Source organism: Heterodontus francisci, chromosome 3 (genome assembly GCF_036365525.1).
Source record: "Heterodontus francisci isolate sHetFra1 chromosome 3, sHetFra1.hap1, whole genome shotgun sequence".
Lineage (NCBI taxonomy): Eukaryota > Metazoa > Chordata > Chondrichthyes > Heterodontiformes > Heterodontidae > Heterodontus > Heterodontus francisci.
Genome location: NC_090373.1, coordinates 20546322 through 20562588, shown reverse-complemented (window position 1 = coordinate 20562588; position 16267 = coordinate 20546322). Strand labels below are relative to the sequence as shown.

The window sequence follows — 16267 nt, the reverse complement described above, 5'->3', positions numbered from 1 at the left end:
AGGTGAGTACATCCACCACCAGAACATGGGGGTTGTCGAGGTGAATCGTCACCACCTGGTCCCGTTGTGACGGAAGGGTGAAGAGCGGCTCCGCTGTGAGGATCGACAGTGGCTCCCGGTCCCCTTTCTCCTTGAACGCCTTCAGGAACTTGATGCATCCCGCCACGTTCCGGAACGTCACGTCGAAGTATCCACTGCTGGGGAAATCCTGCAGGCAGAAGACGTCCGTCGCTTGAAATCCACAGCAATCGAAGAGAATTTTCTTGATGAAGAAGGTGCGATCGACCGGTGCATCTCCTTCCTTGTCCTTCACGACCACCCGAACGGTGTTGCGCACTCCCTGGCCCGAAGCTCGAAAATTGGTCATAGCCATTTTACTCAAAGCTTCCCCAGGATCAAAAGGCAATGATCATGGTCTCTTCTCAATCAAATAAGCACTGATAAGAACAGATACTACACTTGATCTTAGCCAAAAGGCCGAGACACTGGTATAGAACAGTTGAGCTGAATGGCCTGTTTCTGTGCTGTAATTCTATGAATTATGAAAACATGGAAGGAGAAAGGCTATGTGATACATCAAGGTCACTCTTTGCAAAGACTGCTTAAAATTTAGTCCCACGTGGATTCTGCCTCACTAATTTACTTTCCAGAGGAAAAGTATGGAACCCTAATATTCGAAAGCAAATTTTGGGGAGCAATACACACAGTCACACATTTGGCCTGGCTCCAGCACTGTGACTTACTCATTTACATCCAATACTGTCAACTGCCTTATATTCCTTTCATTTGAATTTTCTTGAACTGATCATATATTTTACAAGTTAGACATTTGTGCGCTTGACTGATTTGCTGTCAGAGCAGGATGTTTTTATACTTTATTACTGTCACTTTGAGCCCAGCACAGCTTAAATACAGTAATAGAAAAATAGATGAGCAGCAGAGTGAAAAATCTTCCGAATTGCTTGTCCTATCAATAATATTTTATAGGCTGTCAGCCTGCTGAAAACAAGTAACTATAAAGAGAGCAAACAGATTGCTTAGAGAAAACACCTTTCTGAATCTCTCCTGATGACTTGGTTGGTAACTGCACTGCTTGGTATGGAACTGAGTTACATGGAACTAGGGAAATCCCAGGTTTTACATGGAATTAACAGCGCAGAAACAAGTCATTTGGCCCAACAGGACTCTCTGATGTACATGCACTACACCAGCCTCCTGAAAACTTATTTCAACTAATCCAAACAACATATCCTTCTATTCCTTTCTCCCTCTTGCATTTACCTCGCTTCCCCTTAAATGTATCTACGCTATTCGTCTCAACATAGGAACGTAGGAGCAGGAGTAGGCTATTCAGCCCACCAGGCCTGCCCCGCCATTCAATACGATCATGGCTGATATCCACTTCAATGCCTTTTTCCCACACTATCCTCATATCCCCTTATGTCATTGGTATTTAGAAATCTGTCAATCTCTGCTTCAAACATACTCAATGACTAAACTTCCTCAGCTCTCTGGGGTAGAGAATTCAAAAGATTCACAACCCTCTGAGTAAAGAAATTTCTCCTCATCTCGGTCCTAAGTGGCTTCCCCTTTATTTTAAAATTGTGTCCCCCTGCTTCTAGACTCCCCAACCAGGGGAAACATCTTACCTGCATCTACCCTGTCTATCCCTTTAAGCATTTTATAGGTTTCAATTAGATCATCTCTCATTCTTCGAAACTCTAGAAAATACAGGCAGTTTCCCCAATCTCTCTTCATAGGACAGTCCCGCCATCCCGGGAACAAGTCTGGTGAATCTTCGTTACACTCCCTCTATGGCAATAATATCCTTCCTGATGTAAGGTGACCAAAACTGCATACAGTACTCCAGGTGTGGTCTAACCAAGATTCTATACAACTGAAGCAAGACTTCGCTACTCCTGTACTCAAAACATCTTGCTTAGCCTTCTTATTTGCTTGCTGCACCTGCATGTTAGCTTTCAGTGACCTATTGACAAGGATACCCAGCTCCCTTTGTAATCTCTTACTATTTAGGAAATACTCTGCACATCTGTTCCTCATACCAAAGTGGATAATCTCACATTTTTCCACATTATATTCCATCTGCCACATTCTTGCCCATTCACTGGCCGGAATTTTACTGGTAAGAATCGGGTCCTGTCGGGGTCATGCGGAGGGGAAAATGGCGCGCGATGACGTCGGGCTGGGTCCCCAGCGTCGTTACGCGCTGACGCAATTTAACCAGCGTGGGAAGTCAGGCGCGATAGAGTTTGTGCTCAATTGAGAAGTACTTAAGGTAATTCAGAATCCAATTGACAGAGATTTTACGCTACGTTTCTGATTTTGCGGCCATTAATCGGGTCGTGGGGCGTGTCGGGAACCCAGCAGGTTCAAAAGAGCGGCAGGCATTGAATCATGAGCGAGTTGGAGGTAAAAATGTATTTATTGAACTTTATTAATGCTGATGTTATTTGTGCATCCGAACAAGGGTTTTAATTTGCAGGTTGTGCAGAAGGTTTAATCTGAATGTTATGCACTGCTGTTAGGGACCCATGTAATATTAGTTATTGCCTGAAGGAAGTACCTGAAGTGAGCCAGTCACAATAGCTGGAAGCTATTACCTGTGGTCAAATCATTTGTTCTGCTGTTCAACAATGGGAATTGTTCACTCTGGAGGTGGATCATCAGATGAGGAGGACAATGATTCAATGAGTGACAGAAGTACAAATGATCAGGGGAATGTACAGCAAGCTGCACCAGTGCATCCTCGTGCTGCTGGAGGGACAGTAGTTCGCAGAGTCGCCCGGGAGTGACCAACCATCAGGAGACGTGCCTACCCAGTAGTAAGGCATACCAAACGTGTCTGAACTACCTGCAGTTGTTAGAACGCCAGTGCAAAAGAAGACTGCGGCTATCACAGGAGATTGTCAGATCTCTTTGTGAGATGCAGGCATTGGATGTTACATCAAACTGTCTCGGTGGCCATCCAATGCCAGTCGCTCTAAAGGTCACAGTAGCTCTTAACTTCTATGTGTCTGGCACCTTCCATGCCTCGGCTGCTGACCTCCTCTGCAACCTCCAGCCAGGCCCTCTTGGTCACTTCGGAGGGTCTCCTTCTCCCATCTGAACTGAATAGAATGTCTCTCCTCTCCTCACCGGCCTGGAGGAGGACCTGCAGTGAATCGTCAGAGAATCGGGGGGGCAACGCGATTGCTTCTGCCCTCCATCACCTCTACCAGTCATATTGTTGTCTCCCAGTCTTTCTGTGTTTCAAGCTATGGAGCCTTAGAAATCTCCAGAACTTATGATACTTGTATCTTCCTTGACATCCAATGAAGAACTCACTGTTCTGTTTAACTTCAGTACTCCTTTCTATAGGGCTTACAATCAGCCTTCCGCATATGTGGCCCCGCCCCCAATGATGCTGAAGTTCCCGCCCGCGCGCACCATTTCTTTTCGGAGTTACGCGATTAGGTGATCAGCATGTGATGCCGGTGGCTAGGCGACGCGGAGCGGGATCGGGGGCCTGATCCACTTCGGGCACATCGGCCCCGGAGCCACCGGTAAGCGCAAAATTCCAGCCACTGAGTCTGTCCAAATCACCTTGAAGCCGCTTTGCATCTTCCTGACAACACACATTCCCACCTAGCTTTGTGACATCCGCGAACTTGGAAATACTACATTTAGTCCCACATCCAAATCATTGATATATATTGTGAACAGTTGGGGCCCAAGCACTGCTCCTGCAATACCCCACTAGTCACAGCCTGCCAACGCGAGAATGACTTGTTTATTCCTACTCTCTGTTTTCTGCCTGTTAACCAATCCTTAATCCATGCCAGTATTTTACCTCATAACCCGTGTGCTTTAAGTTTGCTAACCAACTTCCTGTGGGGGACTTTATCAAAAGCCTTCTGAAAATCCAAGTATACCACATCCACCGACTCCCCTTTATCAATTCTGTTAGTAACATCCTCAAAAAGCTCCAACAGGTTCGTCAAACATGATTTCCCATTCATAAATCCATGTCGACTATACCCACTTAGATCATTATTATCCAAGTGTCCATTTATCACATCCTTTAGAATAGATTCTAGCATTTTCCCAATGACTGATGTAAGGCTAACAGGTCTGTAATTCCCCCTTTTCTCTCTCCCTTCTGAAATAGTGGGGTGACATTTGCGACCTTCCAATCTGCAGGAACCACTCCAGAATCTATAGAATTTTGGAAGATGATCACCAATGCATCCACTATCTCCATAGCTACTTTTTTCAACACTCTGGGATGCAGGATCTCAGGTCCTGGGGAACTTATCAACCTTCAGCCCCATTACTTTCTCCAATGCAACCTTCTTACTAATATTAATTTCCTTCAATTCCTCATTGTCCCTAATCTCTTGGATCTCTAATTCTGGGAGATTTCTTGTATCTTCCTCAGTGAAGACAGACACAAAGTAATCATTTAGCTTCCCTGCCATTTCTCTATTCCCCATTATAAATTCTCCGGACTCTGCCTGCAATGGACCCACACTTGTCTTAGCCAAACATTTCTTTTTTACGCACTTGTAGAAGCTTCTACAGTCCATTTTACATTTTTTGCGAGCTTACATTCATATTCTGTTCTCCTTTTCTTTATCAGTTTCTTTAACCATTCCCTGTTTCTCCTGAATTCCTTATTGAATTTATGAGCTACTGGGCTGGATTTTGTTCTCCACCAGGCAGAAGGTGGCAGGGGGTGGCCTAAAGATGGCTCCGGACCTTGACACTGTGAGGGCCCGACCCGATCCTCCCGATGGTGGCGAGGCTCCATGGCAGCCCACCACCTCGCCGCTGGGCGACAGGACCTCAATTAAAATATTCAAATCAATAAAATGAATATATTTAAATAGACTTACCTGTGATGTCAAGGGCCCGCCACGATCTTTGGTGCCCGCCACGATCTTTGGTGTGGCGGCAGGCACTCTCGCGCATTCAAATCCCCGCCCGGGAAAACGCAGCACCACACTGGTGGGCAGAGGGGAGGAGGTAGGATTTTCAGTGTGGTGGGGGAGGGGGGAACAGTATCAAATAAACATAATGGATGTAGGGGATGGTGGGAAGGGTTGACCTTTAAACTTTGTGCAGTTTGGGGGGGTAAGGTCAGATATAAAAGGTAAGTGTTTGGGGGGGAAGGGCAAATAATTACTGTAATTGTTATTGGGGGGAGATGGGAAAGGGGTGTTATAAATTAATTTATTTAATTTTGGGGGGGGGGTTACAACTCTAAAAAATGAAATATCCCGGCAGGACTGCCTGCCCTTTCAAAATGGCGCCAGCGCCTGCGCACAGGCAGCTGATGCCATTGCCAGTAAAGGACAGCCCACCCCACCACGTGATTGGGGAGGTGGGGGGGTGGTTAGCGGGCCACCCCAGTCATTTAAATGAGCCACCACATGGAAGATTGTGGTGGCTCTTTGGCGTGTGGCCCGCATGGGTGGACTGCCGTCTTTTGAGCTTGCCGCTGAGATTGGCGGTGAGCTCTTAAAATCCTGCCCATTTTAGAGCTGCTGACTGTTATGTGGTACAGGAAATAATTTGGATCGGAGCAGGAAGTTGCAAAGGAATATTGATAGATTGAGTGAGTGGGCAAAACTGTGGCAGATGGGGTTTAATGTGGGGAAAGTGTGAGGTTATCCACTTTGGACCTTAGGAAGATAAGTCAGAGTATTCTCTACATGATCTGAAGCTTGGAACTGTGGATGGGCAGAGAAAGTCAGGAGTCCAAATACAGAAATCACAAAAATCCTGTGAATAGCACTGAAGTAATTTCAAAGACTAATGGAATATTGGCCTTTATCTCAAGATGGCTGAAATACACAGAGGTAGAAGTTATGTTACAACTGTACAGAGCTCTGGTTAGACCCCATCTGGATTACTGCGTTCAGTTCTGGGCACTGCACCGCAGGAAAGGTATATTGGTCTTTGAGGGGATGCCATGCACATTCACCAGAATGATACTGGGGCAATAAAGATTAAATTTTGAGGAGAGGTTGCCAAGACTAGGCTAGTATTCCCTTGGATACTGAAGATTGAGGGGTGATTGAATTGAGTTGTTTAAGATTATTCAAAGGATTTGATATGGCAGATAGAAACTATTTCTTTTGGTGTGGGAGTCCAGAACAAGGTGAGATAACCTTAAAATTAGAGCCAGGCTGTAAAGTAGTCATGTCAGGAAGCATTTCTTCACACAAAGGATAGTGGAAATCCGGAACTCTCTCCCCAACAAAAAAATGTTGTGGCTGGGGGTCAATTGAAAATTCCAAAACCAGGATTGATAGATTTTTGTTAGGTGTGGGTGTCAAAGGATATGGAACCAAAGTGAGTATCTGGAGTCAACATGCAGATCAGCCAAGATCTAACTGATTGATGGAACAGCCTCGAGGAGCTGAATGATCTCCTTGTGTTCCTATGTTCCTATTCGTGGCCCATAGTTTGGGTCTCCCCAGCAAGTGGAAACATCTCCTCCACATCTACCCTATCAAACCCTTGCAGAGCTTTAAAGACCTTTATCAGGTCACCCCTCAGCCTTATTACTCCAAATGTGGTTTAACTAAGGCACATTACAATTGACTTCAGTGCCCTGGATTAGAAAGGAAGGGAGGGGAAACCAGTTAACTGCTACCCCTGGTCAATGCCAATGAATCTTTCTGATAGTGTACTTATGTGGACATCAGTTGAGGTTTCGGCTTGGCAGAGATGGCTTGATGGGTACAGTAGCAAATCCAGGGTCCCTTGTGAAGATTAGTTACTTGAAGTGTGAGACATCTTGGAGCCTCACTCCAGATGTGTGAAAGCCATTACCTTCAGAAAATGGGGTTGCGGAGGAAGAGGAATACTTTTGGAAGGCAAAACAAATAACTATTGCAAACAGCAGTCGTTTAAATACCTTATCATCCGAGCCATTCACTGAAACAGGGCTGATTATTCTCTAGCACCATCATTCAATTAAACTGATGTTAAGAAATTCTGACCGAGACTCTTGCCAATACTAAATTGATTGAACACACAGAATAGCTAATACACAACAACCTCTTACCAGCTGGCAGCATAACCACATTCAAAATTAGCTTCAAATTAAAGCATTCCTTTTGACCATGCACTCAGAAACACAAACACAGTGACCTATTCAACAGGGATGTAAGTGAATCAATGGCAGACAAATAATAGCAAATCACACTTGACAGCACAGTGTGTACAAAATAACAACTTAAGGAGGGAAAACAACCAAAGCAAATCCCTGGCTCCCCTTGTTGACTCTGCTTCAGCTCAACATCCAGCCAGATTGGTGGCGTTATTTTTCACAGCTCTGCTTGAGTTACTCCTGGTAAATCAAAATTCAGCACATTTACTAGTTACAAATTGTTTAGACTTTTAGTAACGGAAGAAGCTCAAGGCTGACATGTAAGCTGAATGTCTGAGGGCTGGAAAGCTACGTCCTCCGACAAAAGAAACCTTACTGACAAATCATCAGATTCTTCTGATTGCCACACCTGGCAGAGACTGATACACTGAGTACGTGGTGATGTATCAGCTACTGGGCTGAATTTTACCAGCCCCTTGACGTGTGGGTCGTGGCGAGGAGGCCTGTATGCTCGTGGGAGCAGCCCACCACCACCCATGACGCCGAGAAGGCTCCACTGGATATCAGCGGCAACGGGGCCTCACTGCAGCAACCCCCCCCCCCCACCCTTCATTAAAATATTGAAATTAACTAAATTAAAATGCAAATGAACTTACTTGCCGCCCGCTGCTGTCCCACATCGATTTTACTTGCCCGCCTTCGGATCTCCGAGTTCCGAGGCGAGACACTGATGGGGAGGGGGGAGGACTAAAATTATCAGGGCGGGAGGGGGGAGCGGGACAAACCATTCCTATTGGTTATGGATCAATGATATCGAAGTTCAGAGGGGAAAGTTCGGAATTTCAGAAAGTATATTTTTGGGGGGATAGATTATGTGTTGAGGACTCAGTGTGTGGAGGGGGGAGGGGATGCAATGTTGAAATAAACGTTTATTGAATTTTATCACCACTCCGCCACGTTTAAATATATAAATCTATCCTGACGGGCTTGAAGGCCTTTAAAAATGGACCTGGCGCCTGTGCTGTGGTGCCGGACGCTGTTCCCAGGGGTGCAGCGGCCGCCCCCTCTACATCATCGGGGGCGGCCGCTCCGCCCCCTCCATTTAACTGAGTCCCTGCGCGTAATAACGCGGGGGCTATGCGGCGGTACTTCCATGTCGGAAGGCCATCGACTTCACAGCGTGTCGCCGCAGAGCGCGGTGCGCTGATAAAATTCAGCCCACCATTTCTATACCAACTCCTCTCAGGTCCAGGAAAGGGAACTCTCAGCTGAATGAGTCTTCACCAGCTGTTCACCCCTCTGGCTTTCAACTGCCCTGTCAGGGCTGGATGGACATTTTGCCCATTTACAACAAAAAGAAAATCGCTGGAAATAGCAGAGACGAGAAGAGCTGCTGCAGAATTCTGACCTTATTATGTGTAAAGATATTAGAATCTATAATTGGACTCCATTGGCTCAAACTGTTATGGTCCACAGCAAACTCAATGCCTGCAGCCATTTTGCCTACTGGGTTAATTAGGGTATCCCAGATAGCTTGCATGTGTGCGGCTTTAACCCCTTGTGTGCTGAATTTAAATAAATCGCAACCCAAAATTCCTCCTATGCCGAATTATCAAAAAATCTCAAAGCATAACAGCAGTGTTTTATTCTTCATCTGCAAATATTGCTATAACCTCTGTCTCTGTCCTGCCATCTATGTGCAAGTTTATCCAACCATGCCAAATAGATACAAAAGCAAAATACTGGAAATCTGAAATAAAAATAGAAAATGCTGGAAACACGCAGCAGGTCAGGCAGCATCTGTGGAGAGAGAAACACAGTGAATGGTGACAGACCTAAAACGTTAGCTCTGTTTCTCTCTCCACAGATGCTGCCTGACCTGCTAAGCATTTCTGTTTTTATTTCACACAATAGGCGAAGTGACCATCCCGTGGCCTAGATTTTCATAGGAACAGGAGGAGACCATTCAGCCCCTCAAGCCTGTTCCACCACTCAATTAGATCATGGAGGATTTGTACCTCAAACCCAGTTACCGATCTTTGCTTCATATCCCTTACTACCCCTACCCAACAAAAATCTTAGGCTTGAAAAGTTCAAATGAGCCCCAGCACCCACAACCTTTAGTGTGAGAGTGTGTTTCAGATTCCTAACACCCTTTCCATGAAAAAATGTTCCCAGTTTTCACTCCTAAATGGCCCAGCTCTAATTTTAAGATATGCCTGGAGTATCCTACCAGAAGATATATCTTCTCTGTATCTCTGAACCTTTCCTCATAATTTAATCTTTTAAGTCCAGGTATCATTCCTGTGAATCTATGCTGCATTTCTTTCAAAGCAAATATATCTTTCCTGAGATTCATTGCCAGAAACAAATGCATACTCTAGATTCGATCCTTTTACAGGTTGTTGTTGTTTAAATCAATGTCTCGCTCATTTGCAACGAGCAGCACTGGATTGTGCATGTAAATGTTTGTTTTCCTGGCAACTGGTCAGAATGGTTCAATTTCAAGGCAGCCAGGAGAGTGAGATGTGGGCACCCTGCCTGTTCTGGGCCAATCCAATATTGGGCAACCCCTAAAGCCAACAGTATGACACACTAGATTGATTCGTAGGATGAGAGAGTTGTCCTAGGAGGCTAGATTTTTTTTAGTTTTTTATTTTTATTTAGATTTTTTACTTGCATAGAAGCTATGTCATTAGATTGCATAGAATGAGTCTGTATTCACTGGAGTTCAGAAGAGTGACAGGTGATCCCACTGAAATGTGTAACATTCTTAGTGAGCTTGACAGGGTAGATGCTGTTTCTTCAGGATGGTGAGTCTAGAACTAGTGGGAACACTCTCAAGATAAGGGGTCAGCCATTTAAGACTGCGCTGAGGAGAGATTTCTTCACTCAGGTTGTGAATCTTTGGAATTCTCTATTCCAGAGAGCTGCTGGACATTCAGTTGATGAGTATAGTCAAGACAGAGATTGATAGATTTTTGGACTCCAGGGATAAGGGGATTGGGCGGGTAGTGGTGTTGAGGTCAAAGATCAGCCATGATCTTCCTGAACATCGGAGCAGGCTCGATGGCCAACTGGCCTACTCCTGCTCCTGTTTCTTATGCTCTTTTAAGTGAAAGGAGCAGGTCAAAACAGCCAAGGCTGGATAGGATCAGCCCACATTATTCTCATGGAGCACTCCTGCTCCTCCTGGAAGCCACATTGAGAAAACAATTTAAAATATTTTGCTGCCTCTTCTGCTGCACGGCCTGGATTAAAACTGGCCACACACCTCCTAGTTGTCTGTCATAGCTGCAATCGTCATGGAACCCTGATTATGGACCTGCCTCCTAAAACACGGCAGGTGGTGTACCGGCACAGGAGATGGCACCCTTTAAAGATGCTGGTCACCAGAGAGTCGACGTATATGAGGCTGTAAGCCAATGTCAGGCCAGTACGTCTCTGTTACGCCAGGCCATCCAGGTCAAGTTCAAAGTCTACCCCAAGAGCCTTAGAGCAACCAATAATTTTCCATAAGTGATTGTCTGATTCTCCTGCTTACTTGTGCTTTGGGCATCACCCTGCACACTCCCCACCCCCTGTGTCCAATGTCTAATGCTTCCTGGTCTCGTGTTTCTGGCGTGATGCTTAGGAGGGACAGGATGCATGTTAGGTCAGCCTCAGTTAGAGTATTGTGTCCAATTCTGGGCAACACATTTTAGGAAGGATGTCAAGGCCTTGGAGAGGAGGAGAGGAGATTTACTAGAATGGTACTAGGGATGGAGTCGTCAATTATGTGGAGAGACTGGGGTTGTTCTCCTCAGAGCAGAGGTTAGGTAGAGATTTGATAAAAATGTTGAAAATCATGAACAGTTTTGATAGAATAAATAAGGATAAATTCTTTCCAGTGGCAGAAGAGTCAGTAACCAGAGGACACAGATTTAGGGTTACTGGCCAGGGATAACAGGAGGAAGCAGTCTTTTCCACTGCGATCATTCTATGATTAATTTGTTATTAATGAAACAGGATCTGTAACAGAGGGGTTTGGATGGCAGTCATCTTACTCCTCCGTTTGCTGTTGGTTTGGCAAATTCTGAAGAGGTCAGAAGAGAGGGTAAATAAAATGGGTTGCCGAAGTAGTGAGTGAATGTGACTTTCAATAGGAGATGCATTTCACTATCTGGCGCCTAATTGTTTGTGAATGTCTAGTTTGCTTCCTTTGACCTTCCAAACACCACAACCAGGGATACCCAGAGGGTTGCTCATAGGTCCTATAATCACCTGGGTAAATGGATACAGATAGCAGAAGATCTCAGTAAGTTCTTTTCTGTCCAAAAACAGCTAAGAGGTAAACAACTAACTGGCAAAGAACCAGTGACTCAGTGAAAAACAGGTAAAGCAGCGACTTGCAAGAAGTCAACATGCAGTCTCCTGAAAGACAGGGCCCAACATTCAGCCGTCACCTTCTCATACAGTAGCGCTATTATGTAGGTTCTGCAGGGGATTGAGGCGGAGAAGGAGCTGAGTTCAATTCTACACTTAGTACCTGGGCACTAACTTACTCCACTACCTTCCATGCCCTCAGCAAATCTGAGGCTTCCCCCAGTGTAGATGGTGAGGGTAAGTACTGTGGCTAGTTGGATTCCTAAGGATCCCCTGAATGCTGTGGAAAACAATCACATTCCCTTTTGATACAGTTTTCCCTTAACTAATCAATTACTTGATCAGTCTGGTTCATTTTCGCACAGCCAAATGCAAATATGTTGACAAAGGAATTCATTAAACCATTTTAATTAAAGACAGCTTGCAGGAAGGGTGTTTAATTGGTAAATTAATTTTAATCTAGATAAGTGTGAGGTGGTGCATTTTGGGAGGAAGAATGAACTAAGAATACTCCTTGGATAATTGGAGTCTAAATGGGGTAGAGGAACAGAGGGATCTTGATGTACAGATTCACAAATCACAAAAGTAGAGATGTGGATTAATAAGGGCATTAAAAAACAGCAAACCAAGCACTGGGGTTCATCTTTAGAGGGATAGAATTGAAAAGTAGACATGTCACGTTAAACTTGTATAGATTGATTATCACATTTGGAGCATGGTGCACAGTTCTGGTCTCCATATTGTAAAAAGGTTAAAAAGGCATTGGAGAAGATGTACAAGGAAGATACCAGAACTGAGGTTATAACAATCAGGAAAGACTGAACAGGCTGGAGCTCTTTTCTCCAGTTTAGGGGAAACTTCTTTATGCAGAGAGTGGTAAGAATATGGAACTCAGAGTGATCAGGGAACAGAGTGCTTCATTTAACTGTGTGCTAAAGTCAGGAATTTGGTGCATGTGGGAATTCAGTGCAGAGGGGGAAGGAGGTGTTGTTTTTTATTCTTTTTGTTTTGCCTCCAGTAGCTGGTGAGTGTTCTTTTGTCTCCGAACTAAGAGAATGTACTTGCTATTACTTTACTAAATTAGTAACTAGTCAACTAATCAAATAAAGAAATAAGGTTAGACAGACATGACAAGGCAGGTGGTGTGCCATAACTGCAACATGTGGGAGTTTGTGGAAAGCACTGCAATCCCGGACAGCCATATCTGCGGTAGGTGTCTGCACCTTGAGCAACTTTGGCTCAGAGTTGTTGAGCTGGAGTTCGAGCTGCAGGCATTGCGGGGCATCAGTGTGAAGAAGAGTTACCTGGACACTTTGTTCGAGGAGGCAGTCATGCATGCCCCTTAAATTAACTAAAACTTAATGGTCAATGGTCAGGGACAGGAGGGTGTGACTGAGTCAGGCAGGTATGGGGATCCAGGATGTAGTGATGGAGGAACCTCCATTCTTGACTTTGACTTGCTACCTGTATGGATGAGTACAAGCACTGCAGGATGGCTGGGCAAACTGACCATAGCACCAAGGTGCAGGATGCCATTCAAGTCGGGGGAATGAAAAGTAATGTGGTGGTGGTAGGAGACAGTATAGTCGGGGGATAGATACTGTTCTCTGCAGCTGCGTCCCAAGTTCCGAAGGTTGTGTTGCCTGCCCGGTGCCAGGGTTAAGGACATCTCTTCGTGGAGACGAATTTGGAGTGGGAGGGGGAAGATTCAGTTGTCGTGATCCATGTAGAAACCAACAACATAGGTAGAACTTGGAATGATGTTCTGCTGAGAGCTTTTGAGGAGTTAGAGTCAAAATTAAAATGCAGAACCTCAGAAGTAAAAATATCTGGATTGTTACCTGAGCCACATGACAATTCACATAAAGTCAAGCAGATTAGAGAATTGAACATGTGACCCAAAGAGTGGCATGGGAAGAAGGGGTTTTCGATTCATGGCACTGGCACCAGTACTGGGGAAAGAGGGAACTGTTCTGCTGGGATGGACACACTTCAACCAGGCTGGGATCAGTGCCCTGCCAAATTATATAACTAAGGCTGTGGAAAGGGCTTTAAACTAAAAGGTGATTGGGAGAGCGTTCAGGTGAAGGGAGATTTAGACAAAGGTTGAAGCAATAGAGCAGTGTAGCGGTTTGGGTAAAGACAAGCCGAGTTGGACAGGAAGGGACAGAGAGTTTAATGGTAATAGTGCGAGAGTGAACAAGGTCCATGCAAAGAATAATAGTAAAAAGAATTAAAGGCTCTTTATCTGAATGCACAAAGCATTTGCAATAAAATAGATGAACTAGCGGTACAAATAAAGATGAATGGGTTGGATCTAATCAGCATTTCTGAGTCATGTTTACAAGGTGACCAAGGTTGGAAAATAAATATCCCAGGGTACGCAAGATTTCGAAAAGACAGACAGAATGGGAAAGGAGGAGGAGTAGCCCTGATAGTAAAGGATGACATAAGGACACTAGTGAAAAAGGATCTTGGTTCAGCAGATCAGAAAGTAGAATCAGTATGGGGGGAGATTAGAAATAAGAAGGGTGAGAAAACGTTGGTGAGAGTAGTCTACAGGCCCCCACCTGCCCAACAGTAGTTATGCCTTGGACAGAACATTAAGCAAAATATAATTGGAGCTTGTTACAAAGGCAATGTAATAATTGTGGGGGACTGGACCAATCAAATTGGCAAGGTGGTCTGGAAGATGAGTTTGTAGGAAGATAAGTTTGTAGAATGCTTTTGTGACCATTTCCTGGAACAATACATTGTGGAACCAACTAGGGACAGTGCTATTTTACATCTAATAGTGTGCAATGAGGCAGGATTAATTAGTAATCGCATAGCAAAAGATCCTCGAGGAAAAAGTGTTTATAATACAATTAAATTCTATATTAAGTTTGAAAGTGACATACTCCAGTCCCAAACAAGAATCTTAAACTTAAACAAAGCCAATAGATATGAGGAGAGAGCTGGCTAAGGTTGATTGGATAAACAGACTAAAAGGCATGGCAGTAAATAAAACTGTGGGAAACATTTGAAGAAACAATTCAAAATATTCAACAAAAATAAATTCCATTAAAAAACAAAAACTCAGCAAGAAAGATCCATCTGTGGCTTACTAGGAATTTAAGGATAACATTACATTAAAAGAAGAGGCTTATAATATTGCAAAGAAAAGTAATAAGCCTGAGGATTGGGACTGTTTTAGAAACTAGCAAAAGGTGAACAAAAAGTTGACAAAAAGGGAAAAAATAGTATCTGCGACTGAACTAGCCAGATTGAAGAGCTTTTGCAAGTATATAAAAAGGAGAGTAGAAAAATTAAATGTTGGCCCATTACAGGCAGAGAAAGGAGGAATGATCATGGGAAATGAGGAAATGGCAGAAACGTTGAAAAAATATTATGTCTGTCTTCACAGTAGAAGATACAAATTACATATCAGAAATAAAGGGTAACTAAGGGGCTAATAAGAGTGAGGAACTTAAGGTAATTAATATCAGCAGAGAAAAAGTATTTGAGAAACTTAAGTGACTACAAGCTGACAAATCCCCAGGACCTGATGGCCTACATTCTAGAGTTCTATAAGAGGTAGCTGCAGGAATAGTGGATGCGCTGGTAATGCTTTTACAAAATTCCCCTAGATTCTAGAACAGTCGCAGCAGATTGGAAGTTAGCACATGTATTATTGCTATTCAAAGACATTATTGCAAGGCACTTAGAAAAATTCAAGGTAATCAGGCAGAGTCAACATGGTTTTGTGAAAGGGAAATCATGTTTAACTAATTTATTGGAGTTCTTTGAAGAATTAACATGCCATGGATAAAGGAGAACCGGTGTTTGTACTGTACTTACATTTCCAGAAGGCATTTGATAAGGTGCCACATCAAAGGTTATTGTGGAAAATAAAAGCTCATGGTGCAAGGGGTAACATTTTGGCATGGACAGAAGATTAGCTAGCTAACAGGAAACAGAGAGTAGGCATAAATGGGTTATTTATTGGTTGGCAAGATGTAGTGTGCTGCAGGGATCTGTACTGGGGCCTCAACATTTTACAATTTATGTAAATGACTTGGATGAAGGGGTCAAAGGTATGGTTGCTAAATTTGCTGATGACACAAAGATAGGTAGGAAAGTAACTTGTGAAGAGGACATAAGGAGGCTACAAAGGGATATTGATAGGTTAAGAGAGTGGTCAAAGATCTGACAAATGGAGAATAATGTGGGAAAGTGTGAAATTGTCCATTTTGACAGGAAGAATAAAAAAGCATATTATCTAAATGGTGAGAGATTGCAGAGCTCTGAGATGCAGAGGGATCTAGTTCATGAACTGCAAAAGGTTAGTATGCAGGTACAACAAGTAATTAGGAAAGCTAATAGAATATTATCATTTATTGCGAGGGGAATTGAATACAAAATTAGGGAGGTCATACTTCAGTTACACAGGACATTTGTGAGACCACATCTGGAGTACTGTGTACAGTATTGGTCTCCTTACTTAAGGAAGGATATAAATGCATTGGAAGCAGTTCAGAGAAGGTTTACTAGACTAATAGCTGGAATGGGCAGGTTGCCTTATGAGGAGGAAAGGTTGAACAGGCTAGGCTTGTACCCACTGGACTTCTGAAGAGTAAGAGGCTACTTGATTGAAACGTATAAGATACTGAGGGGTCTTGACTGGGTGATGTGGAAAGGATGTTTCCTCTTGTGGGAGAATCTAGAAGTAGGAGTCACTGTTTAGAAATAAGGGGTCGCCCATTTAAGACAGAGATGAGGAGAATTTTTTTCTCTCAGAGG

The 16267-nt window shown here is 43.9% G+C and overlaps 1 protein-coding gene and 1 pseudogene across 6 annotated transcripts in view; both read right to left on the bottom strand.

The window, feature by feature from the left end:
- khdrbs2 (KH domain containing, RNA binding, signal transduction associated 2) overlaps positions 1-16267 on the bottom strand; it is a 902011-nt gene that overhangs the window by 435772 nt on the left and 449972 nt on the right. The window lies entirely within an intron of this gene.
- On the bottom strand, positions 381-490 carry LOC137368112 (U2 spliceosomal RNA; annotated as a pseudogene).